This window comes from Triticum urartu, chromosome 2 (genome assembly GCF_003073215.2).
Source record: "Triticum urartu cultivar G1812 chromosome 2, Tu2.1, whole genome shotgun sequence".
NCBI classification, from domain to species: domain Eukaryota; kingdom Viridiplantae; phylum Streptophyta; class Magnoliopsida; order Poales; family Poaceae; genus Triticum; species Triticum urartu.
This window is the reverse complement of record NC_053023.1, coordinates 486,202,366-486,214,164: the sequence shown is the minus strand read 5'-3', so window position 1 is coordinate 486,214,164 and position 11,799 is coordinate 486,202,366.

Genomic DNA, 11,799 nt, shown 5'->3' with positions numbered 1-11,799 from the left:
AACTCCAAGTCTTCTGGTTTGCTTTTGGTCCAAGAAAGATCATCACGAAGGTTTCATTCCGTTTGGTATTCCTTTTCTACAAAACTCTAGAATAGGCAAAAAAACAAGAACTGGCACTGGGCCTCTCGTTAATAGGTTTGTCCCAAAAATAATATAAAATGGCATATTAAAGCCCATTAAATATCCAAAACAGATAATTTAATAGCATGGAACAATCAAAAATTATAGATACGTTGGAGAAGTATCAGGAAGCGGCATCTTCACTAGGAAGGCCAAAAAATTGATCTTTCATAACAAGATTTAGCAAAGCGGCATTAATTTCACAAAATTCCGCAGTAGTGGCGGGAGCAATCGGAGTATTAATAAAATCATTATTATTGGTGTTGGAAAAGTCACACAATTTGGTATTCTTTTGAGCCATCGTGACAAAGCAAGCAATCCAAAACACAAGCACACAAAAAGCAAGTGAAGAAGACGAGCGAAAGAGGGGCGAAGAAAAGGCAAATCTTTTCGAAAATCATTTTAGAAGTGGGGGAGAGGAAAACGAGAGTAAAATGGTGAATAATGTAATGCAAGAGATGAGAGTTTATGATGGGTACTTGGTATGTCTTGACTAGGCGTATATTTGACTAGGCGTAGATCTCCCTAGCAACGGCGCCAGAAATTCTTCCTGCTACTTCTTGAGCTTGCGTTGGTTTTTCCCTTGAAGAGGAAAGGGTGATGTAGCAAAGTAGAGATAAGTATTTCCCTCAGTTTGAGAAACAAGGTACCAATCCAGTAGGAGACCTAGCACAAATCACCGAATACCTGCACAAACAATCAAACAACTTGTACCCAACGCAATAAAGGGGTTGTCAATCCCTACATATACAAGCCAAGTTCTATAATGAAAATTTCCCACTAGTATATGAAAGTGACAAAATAAGAGACTCTCTATCATGAAGATCATGGTGCTACTTTGAAGCACAAGTGTGGAAAAAGGATAGTAGCATTGTCCCTTCTCTCTTTTTATCTCTCTTTTTTGTTTAGCTTCTTTGGCCTCCTTTTCCCCCTTTTTTGTTTCCTCACATGGGATAATTCTCTAATAATGATGATCATCACACTTCTATTTATTTACAACTCAAATATTACAACTCGATACTTAGAAGAAAAATATGACTCTATATGCGTGCCTCCGGTGGTGTACCGGGATGTGCAATGAATCAAGAGTGACATGTATGAAAAAATTATGAATGGTGGCTTTGCCACAAATACGATGTCAACTACATGATCATGCAAGGCAATATGACAACGATGGAGCGTGTCATAATAAACAGAACGGTGGAAGGTTGCATGGCAATATATCTCGGAATGGCTATGGAAATGCCATAATAGGTAGGTATGGTGGCTGTTTTGAGGAAGGTAAATGGTGCGTTTATGGTACCGGCGAAAGTTGCGCGATACTAGAGAGGCTATCAATGGTGGAAGGGTGAGAGTGCATATAATCCATGGACTCAACATTAGTCATAAAGAACTCACATACTTATTGCAAAAATCTACAAGTCATCAAAAACCAAGCACTACGCGCATGCTCCTAGGGGTATAGATTGGTAGGAAAATACCATCTCTCGTCTCCGACCTCCACTCATAAGGTAGACAATCAAAGAAATATCTCATGCTTCAAATTTGTTACACAACGGTTGCCATACGTGCATGCTACGGGACTTGCAAACCTCAACACAAGTATTTCTCAAATTCACAATTACTTTACTAGCATGACTCTAATATAACCATCCTCATGTCTCAAAACAATCATCAAGCATCAAACTTCTCATAGTATTCAACGCACTTTATATGAAAGTTTTTGTTATACCCATCTTGGATGCCCATCATATTAGGACTAGTTTTATAGCCAAAGAAAATTAACATGCTGTTCTAAAAGACTCTCAAAATAATATAAGTGAAGCATGAGAGATCAATAAATTCTATAAAATATAACCACCACCGTGCTCTAAAAAGATATAAGTGAAGCACTAGAGCAAAATTGAATAGCTCAAAAGATATAAGTGAAGCACATAGAGTATTCTAATAAATTCCGATTCATGCGTGTCTCACCCAAAAGGTGTGTAAAGCAAGGATGATTGTGATAAACTAAAAAGAAAAGACTCAAATCATACAAGACGCTCCAAGCAAAACACATATCATGTGGTGAATAAATATATAACCTCAAGTAAAGTTACGGATAGACGAATACGAAAGAGGGGATGCCTTCCGGGGCATCCCCAAGCTAAGGCTTTTGGTTGTCCTTGAATTTTACCTTGGGGTGCCTTGGGCATCCCCAAGCTTAGGCTCTTGCCACTCTTTGTTCCAAAATCCATCAAATCTTTACCCAAAAACTTGAAAACTTCACAACACAAAACTCAACAGAAAATCTCGTGAGCTCTGTTAGTATAAGAAAATAAACCACCACCTTAAGGTTCTGTAATTAACTTATTCTTTATTTATATTGGTGTTAAACCTACTGTATTCCAACTTCTCTATGGTTCATACCCCCCGATACTATCCATAGATGCATCAAAATAAGCAAACAACACGCGAAAAACAGAATCTGTCAAAAACAGAACAGTCTGTAGCAATATGTAGGTTTCGAATACTTATGTAACTCCGAACATTCTGAAAAAATAGGAAAACCAGGAAAATTTGTATATTGATCTACTGCAGTTTAAATTGGTATTTTATCTCTCTTTGGTAAAAAATGAAAATTATTTTCGTGAGCGCATACTTTCTGTTTTTATCAGCAAGATCAAACAGCAATCATCCAAGAAGATCCTAAAGGCTTTACTTCGCAGAAACACTAAATAAAACATAAACAACACAATCATAACAGTGGATAGATAAATTATTTATTACTAAATAGGAACAAAAAGCAAAGAACAAAAATAAAATTGGGTTGCCTCCCAATAAGCACTATCGTTTAACACCCCTAGCTAGGCATAAAAGTAAGAATAGATCTAGGTATTGTCAGCTTTGGTGTGCAATCCAGAAGTGGCTCTCGTAATAGATTCATAAGGAAATTTAATTTTTTTTCCTAGGAAAGTGTTCCATGCCTTTCCTTAACGGAAATTGGAATCTAATATTTCCTTCTTTCATGTCAATAATTGCACCAATCATTCTTAGGAAAGGTCTACCAAGAATAATAGGACATGTAGGATTGCAATCTATATCAAGAACAATGAAATCTACGGGCACATAATTCCCATTTGCCACAATAAGAACATCATTAATCCTTCCCATGGGTTTCTTAATGGTGGAATCCGCAAGACGCAAATTTAAAGAACAATCATCAAATTCACGGAAACCTAGCACACCACACAAAGTTTTTGGAATCATGGAAACACTAGCACCCAAATCACATAAAGCATAGCATTCATAATCTTTAATCTTAATTTCAATAGTAGTTTCCCACTCATCATAAATTTTTCTAGGGATAGAAACTTCTAGTTCAAGCTTTTCTTCATGGGATTGCATTAAAGCATCAACGATATGTTTAGTAAAAGCTTTATTTTGATCATAAGCATGAGGAGAATTTAACACGGATTGCAACAAGGAAATGCAATCTATCAAAGAGCAATTATCATAATTAAATTCCTTGAAATCCAAAATAGTGGGTTCATTGCTATGTAAAGTTTTGACCTCTTCAATCCCACTTTTATTAATTTTTGCATCAAGATCTAAAAACTCCGAATCATTGGGACGCCTTTTAACTAAAGTTGACTCATCTCCAATCCCATCTTTATCAAGACTCATATTGGAAAACAAATATTTAATAGGAGACACATCAATCACTTTTAGATCTTCATCATTATTATCATGAAAACAAGAAGAACACGCTTTCACAAAGCAATCTTTTTTAGCACGCATCCTAGCGGTTCTTTCTTTGCACTCATCAATGGAAATTCTCATGGCTTTGAGAGACTCATTGATATCATGTTTAGGTTGAATAGATTTAAGTTTCTAAGAATCAACATCAAGAGAAATTATATCCACGTTCCTAGCCAACTCATCAATCTTAAGCAAATTTTCTTCAACCAAAGCATTGAAATTATTTTATGAACTCATAAATACTTTAACGCTAACCTCAAAATCAGAGGGCATATTATCAAAATTTCCATAAGAGTTGTTGTAGGAATTACCATAGTTATTAGAGGAATTACTAGGAAACGGCCTAGAATTAAAGTTTCCTCTATACGCATTGTTACCAAAATTGTTCCTACCAACAAAATTCACATCCATAGATTCATTATTATTCTCAATAAAAGTGGACAAAGGCATATCATTAGGATAATAAGAAACACTTTTATTAGCAAACAATTTCATAAGTTCATCCATCTTTCCACTCAAAACATGAATATCTTCAATCGCATGAACTTTTTTACTAGTGGACCTTTCGGTGTGCCATTGAGAATAATTAACCATAATATTGTCTAGGATTTTAGTAGCTTCTCCTAAGTGATTTCCATAAAAGTGCCCGCGGCCGAATCTAAAAGATTTCTAGAAGCAAAATTTAATCTGGCATAAATTTTTTGTATAATCATCCAAAAATTCAAACCATGTGTAGGGCAATTACAAATCATTAATTTCGTCCTCTCCCAAGCTTGTGCAACATGCTCATGATCAAGTTGCTTAAAATTCATAATATCATTCCTAAGAGAGATGATCTCAGCAGGAGGAAAATAGTTAGAGATAAAAGCATCTTTGCACTTATTCCATGAATCAATACTATTTTTAGGCAAAGAAGAGAACCAAGTTTTAGCACGATCTCTAAGCGAAAACGGAAATAGCTTCAATTTAACAATATCATTATCCACATCTTTCTTCTTTTGCATGTCACACAAATCAACAAAGTTGTTTAGATGGATAGCGACATCTTCACTAGGAAGGCCAGAAAATTAATCTTTCATAACAAGATTCAACAAAGCGGGATTAATTTCACAAGATTCTGCATCAGTATTAGGAGCAATCGGAGTGCTAATAAAATCATTGTTATTGGTATTGGAAAAGTCACACAATTTAGTATTATCTCGAGCCATCATGACAAACAATCATTCCAACACACAAGCAAACAAGAAGCAAGCGAAAAGAGATGAACGGAAGAGGGGTGAATAAAACGGCAAAGGTGAAGTGGGGGAGAGGAAAACGAGAGGGGAATGGCAAATAATGTAATGCGAGGGAGATGATTTTATGATGGGTACTTGGTATTTCTTGACTTGGCATAGATCTCCTTGGCAACGGTGCCACAAATCCTTCTTGCTACCTCTTGAGCATGCGTTGGTTTTCCCTTGAAGAGGAAAGGGTGATGCAGCAAAGTAGCGTAAGTATTTCCCTCAGTTTTTGAGAACCAAGGTATCAATCCAGCATGATACAATGCTCAAGTCACCTAGTACCTACACAAACAATCAAGAACCTTACAACCAACGCGATAAAGGGGTTGTCAATCCCTTCATGACCACTCGCAAAAGTGAGATCTGATAAAGATAGTAAGATAAATATTTTTGCTATTTTTGTTGTATAGATAGGAAAGTAAAGATTGCAAAATAGTAAACGAGATGCGATGTAAATAAAAGAGATGCAATATAATAAGAAAGAGACCAGGGGGCCATAGGTTTCACTAGTGGCTTCTCTCAAGATAGCATGTATTACGGTGGGTGAACAAATTACTGCCGAGCAATTGATAGAAAAGCGCATAGTTATGAAGATATCTAAGGCAATGATCATGAATATAGGCATCACGTCCGTGTCAAGTAGATCGAAACGATTCTGCATCTACTACTATTACTCCACACATCGACCGCTATCCAGCATGCATCTAGAGTATTAAGTTCATAATAACAGAGTAACGCTTTAAGCAAGATGACATGATGTAGAGGGATAAACTCAAGCAATATGACATAAACCCCATCTTTTTATCCTCAATGGCAACAATACAATACATGCCTTGCTGCCCCTACTATCACTGGGAAAGGACACCACAAGATTGAAACCAAAGCTAAGCACTTCTCCCATTGCAAGAAAGATCAATCTAGTAGGACAAACTAAATCGATAATTCGAAGAGACTTGCAAAGATATCAAATCATGCATATAAGAATTCAGAGAAGAACCAAATAATATTCATAGATAATCAAGTTCATAAACCCACAATTCATCAGATCTCGACAAATACACCGCAAAATAGTATTACATCGAATAGATGTTCAAGAACATCGAGGAGAACTTTGTATTGAAGATCAAAGAGAGAGAAGAAGCCATCTAGCTAATAACTATGGACCCAAAGGTCTGTGGTAAACTACTCACGCTTCATCGGAGAGGCTATGGTGTTGATGTAGAAGCCCTCCGTGATCGATTCCCCTTCCGGCAGATCGCCGGAAAAGGCCCCAAGATGGGATCTCACGGGTACAGAAGGTTGCGGCGGTGGAAAAGTGGTTTCGTGGCTCTCCATGATGTTTATAGGGTATAAGAGTATATATAGGCGAAAGAAGTACGTCGGTGGAGCTTCATGGGGCCCACGAGGGTGGGGGGCGCGCCCTCCTGCCTCGTGGCCGCCTCACAGAGTTCCAGACATCAACTCTAAGTCTTCTGTTTTGCTTTCGGTCGAAGAAAGATCATCGCGAAGGTTTCATTCCGTTTGGATTCCGTTTGGTATTCCTTTGCTGTGAAACTCTAAAATAGGCAAAAAAAGAAACTGGCACTAGGCCTCCGGTTAATAGGTTAGTCCCAAAAAATAATATAAAAAAGCATATTAAATCCCATTAAACATCCAAAACAGATAATATAATAGCATGGAACAATCAAAAATTATAGATACGTTGGAGACGTATCAGGAAGCGGCATCTTCACTAGGAAGGCCAGAAAATTGATCTTTCATAACAAGATTCAACAAAGCGGCATTAATTTCACAAAATTCCGCAGTAGTGCCAGGAGCAAACGGAGTATTAATAAATCATTATTATTGGTGTTGGAAAAGTCACACTATTTGGTATTTTCTTGAGCCATCGTGACAAAGCAAGCAATCCAACACACGAGCACACAAAAAGCAAGCGAAGAAGACGAGCAGAAGAGGGGCGAAGAAAAGGCAAATCTGTTTGAAAATCGTTTTAGAAGTGGGGGATAGGAAAACGAGAGGCAAATTGAGAATAATGTAATGCAAGAGATGAGAGTTTATGATGGGTACTTGGTATGTCCTGACTAGTCGTAGATCTCCCTAGCAACGGCGCCAGAAATTCTTCCTGCTACTTCTTGAGCTTGCGTTGGTTTTTCACTTGAAGAGGAAAGAGTGATGCAACAAAGTAGAGATAAGTATTTCCCTCAGTTTGAGAACCAAGTTACCAATCTAGTAGGACACCTAGCATAAATCACCGAATACCTGCACAAACAATCAAACAACTTGGACCCAACGCAATAAAGGGGTTGTCAATCCCTTCACGGTTACTTGCAAAGGTGAGATCTGATAGAGATAGATAAACGATAAAGTAAATATTTTTGGTATTTTTGGTTTATAGATCGGAAAGTAAAACATTGCAAAAATAGTAGATCGGAAACTAATATTGTAGATCGGAAACTTGTATGATGGAAAATAGAAACTTATATGATGGAAAGTAGACCCGGGGGTCATAGGTTTCACTAGAGGCTTCTCTCTAGATAGCAAATAATACGATGGGTGAACAAATTACTGCCGAGCAATTGATAGAAAAGCGCAAAGTTATGACGATATCTAAGGCAATGATCATGAATATAGGCATCATGTCTGTGTCAAGTAGACTGAAATGATTCTGCATCTACTACTATTACTCCACACATCGACCGACTCCTGCCTGCATCTAGAGTATTAAGTTCATGAAGAACAGAGTAACACATTAAGTAAGATGACATGATGTAGATGAATTAATTAACTCAAGCAATAAGATGAACGCCCCATCTTTTTATCCTCGATGGAAACAGTAGAACGTGCCTTGCTGCCCCTACTGTCATTGGGAAAGGACACCGCAAGATTGAACCCAAAGCTAAGCACTTCTCCAATTGCAAGAAAAACCAATCTAGTTGGCCAAACCAAAACGATAGTTCGAAGAGAATTACAAAGATATCAAATCATGCATAAAAGAATTCAGAGAAGATTCAAATAATATTCATAGATAAGCTGATCATAAATCCACAATTCATCGGACCTCGGCAAACACACTGCAAAAAAGTCTTACATCGAATAGATCTCCAAGAACATCGAGGAGAACATGGTATTGAGAATCAAAGAGAGAGAGAGAGAGAAGAAGCCATCTAGCTACTAGCTATGGACCCGTAGGTCTGAGGTAGACTACTCACGCTTCATCGGAAGGGCCATAGAGTTGATGTAGAAGCCCTCCGTGATCAAATCCCCCTCCGGCAGGCTGCCGGAAAAGGTCCCTAGATGGGATCTCATGCGTACAGAAGGTTGCGGCAGTGGAAAAGTGTTTTCGTGGATGCCTCTATTGGTTTGGGGGTATTTGGGAATATATAGGCAAAAAAATTAGGTCAGGAGGTGCACGAGGGGCCCACAAGGGTGGGGGGCACGCCCTACCCCTTGGGCGCACCCTCCGTCCTTGTGGCCGCCTCGTGGCTCCTCCGACTTCATCTCCAAGTCTCCTGGTTTGCTTTTGGTCCAAGAAAAATCATCGCGAAAGTTTCATTCCGTTTGGACTCCGTTTGGTATTCCTTTTCTCCGAAACTCAAAAATAGGGTGCCGGAACGGGCTCCCGATTGTTTTTTGTGGCTATAGAGGCTTGCGGTGGCGAAACTCCCGATCTAGGTTTATTTCTGGGGGTTTCTATATTTATAGGAATTTTTGGCGTCGAGGAAAAGTTAGGGGGCACTACTAGGGAAAAGCCTAGCAGTAGCGCGGGTATTTTGCCTAGCAGTAGCGCGGGCTGCCCTGCTACTCATAAGGCACTACAGCTAACATGTAGCAGTATCGCATGTCGTCCCACGCTACTGCTATACATGGCTAGCAGGAGCGGGCTTTGGTGCAACGCGCTGCTACTAATAGCTGCAGCGCTTTTGACCTGGACACGCTACTGGTAAGAGAGCGCTACTGCTAACTTTATTCCCCTCGCTACTGCTAGTTTTATTAGTTACTATTTTTTTTCTGCATATTTGTTTTGTATTTGAACAGGCTTTATACAATAATCTTTAGCATATCACACACATACAAATGTAATCATAGCATATACATACAGATAGTCTCATCAAATCATGTCATCATCATAATCGTCATCCAACACAAAGTGGTCTCTCATCATCATCTCGAAAATAGCGATACAAGTCTCGATTACTTGCAGCGACATCGTCATCCATATATACAATGATATACGCGAGAAGAGCTATCACTATGAGTGAGAGCGGAACTATGCAGTACATGAGTTCCTATCCCTCTCTCGCATTAGCGTGAACCTAAACTAACTACTGGCCGTCGCTCGGAAACCGAAAACCGGTACACCTGGGGCCTGACACTCCGGCCACTCGTCGTATACTCCTGGCATTGCACTTCTTCATCATCGATGATCTATGCACCTGCATCGTCACATGAGTCGATGATATGCAACATACATAGTTGAGCAACAGAAAGAGACGAACTTGGCAAAAATAGAAGCAACATATCATAAGCATAAATAACAAAGTTCATCGTACCTAAAATGCCATAACCAGAGTGATCGTCGCTAGTTGAGGAGGACGGTTTAATTACATCACAAATAAAGTCTCGTCGTGCATAACTCAAACTTTCTTCATTCAGAAAGTATGGACTAAACGGACACATTGTCATATATCGAAAATCACTCCAACATGTCGTTCCATCCATCCAAGTCAGGGAGATAGTCCCCGAGCTTAGTGAAAGGCTTCAAGTTGAGACGCTGAGCGGCTACGCGTGTTCAGACATCTTCCCGCGACATTTGCCCTTCCTCGTAGAACAGACCTATTTTGTCGAGGACCTCCTTCACGATGACTTGGGCAAGTTCATGCTGGATGTGATAGAACTCAGCTCGAAGTCGATGATCCGAGATATCTCCTATGTTCTTTGCCCATTGCAGAATATGGGCATCACTGGATTTAGGTGACATGCGAAGGTCCTGATGATCCCGTCTGTAGTCCAGCATGTGGTGTAGGACATAGAATCCATCACTAAGAGAATCACTCATTTGCTGGATGCAGCAGATGTCGGTCTTATGGCCGAATGCGGGCCTGCCGTCCTTTTTGCTTATTGTCCTTGATCTCCCCACCCCGTCCGTCGTAGTAAAAGATAGCACTGTCGAGAACAGACTTGATGTGGGTGTAATCCTTTTTGTTCATGTTCTTCGACGAGTCCAAGTAAAGAGCGTGGGAGTATCGGGGGTAAAGGATGATGAGTACGGCGTGCCCGCCGCTGCGCAAAATAAGTACACCTCAAATTAATTAGCCTCCACCGTGCAAATGAATGATTAAGATTGAAGGAAGGATATCCGCGCAGATGACTTACAGGGGATGATAAGGCACGAGAATCGCCTCCATGTCCTTATTAGCGACCATGAAATTGATGATGTAGTCCTTCGCGTATTCACGATGCTCTGCGCAGACTGCCAAGAAGCCCTCGTGCATGAAGTACGGGTCATTGATACGTCTCCAACGTATCTATAATTTTTTATTGTTCCATGCTATTATATTATTTGTTTTGGATGTTTAATGGGCTTTATTATGCACTTTTATATTATTTTGGGGACTAACCTACTAACCCAAGGCCCAGTGCAAATTGCTGTTTTTTTGCCTATTTCAGTGTTTTGCAGAAAAGGAATATCAAACGGAATCCAAACGGAATGAAACCTTCGGAAGAGTTATTTTTGGAACAAACGTGATCCAGGGGACTTGGAGTACCCGTCAGGAAAGGAGCGAGGAGGCCACGAGGCAGGGAGGCGCGCATGCCCCCCTGGGCGCGCCCACCACCCTCGTGGGCCCCTCATAGCTCCACCAACCTACTTCTTCCTCCTATATATATCCATATACCATGAAAACTTCCAGGAGCACCACGAAACCCTATTTCCACCACCGGAACCTTCTGTACCCAAGAGATCCCATCTTGGGGCCTTTTCCGGAGCTCAGCCGGAGGGGGAATCGATCACGGAGGGCTTCTACATCAACACCATGGCCTCTCCGATGATGTGTGAGTAGTTTACCACAGACCTTCGGGTCCATAGTTATTAGCTAGATGGTTTCTTCTCTCTCTTTTGATCTCAATACAAAGTTCTCTTCAATCTTCTTGGAGATCTATTCGATGTAATTCTTTTTGTGGTGTGTTTGTCGAGATCCAATGAATTGTGGGTTTATGATCAAGATTATCTATGAACAATATTTGATTCTTCTCTGAAATCTTTTATGTATGATTTGTTATCTTTGCAAGTCTCTTCGAATTATCAGTTTGGTTTGGCCTACTAGATTGATCTTTCTTGCAATGGGAGAAGTGCTTAGCTTTGGGTTCAATCTTGCGGTGTCCTTTCCCAGTGACAGCAGGGGCAGCAAGGCACATATTGTATTGTTGCCATCGAGGATAAAAAGATGGGGTTTATATCATATTGCTTGAGTTTATCACTCTAGCTACATCATGTCATCTTGCCTAATGCGTTACTCTGTTCTTATGAACTTAATACTCTAGATGCATGCTGGATAGCGATCAATGTGGAGTAATAGTAGTAGATGCAGAATCGTTTCGGTCTACTTGTCGCGGACGTGATGCCTATATACATGATCATGCCTATATATTCTCATAATTA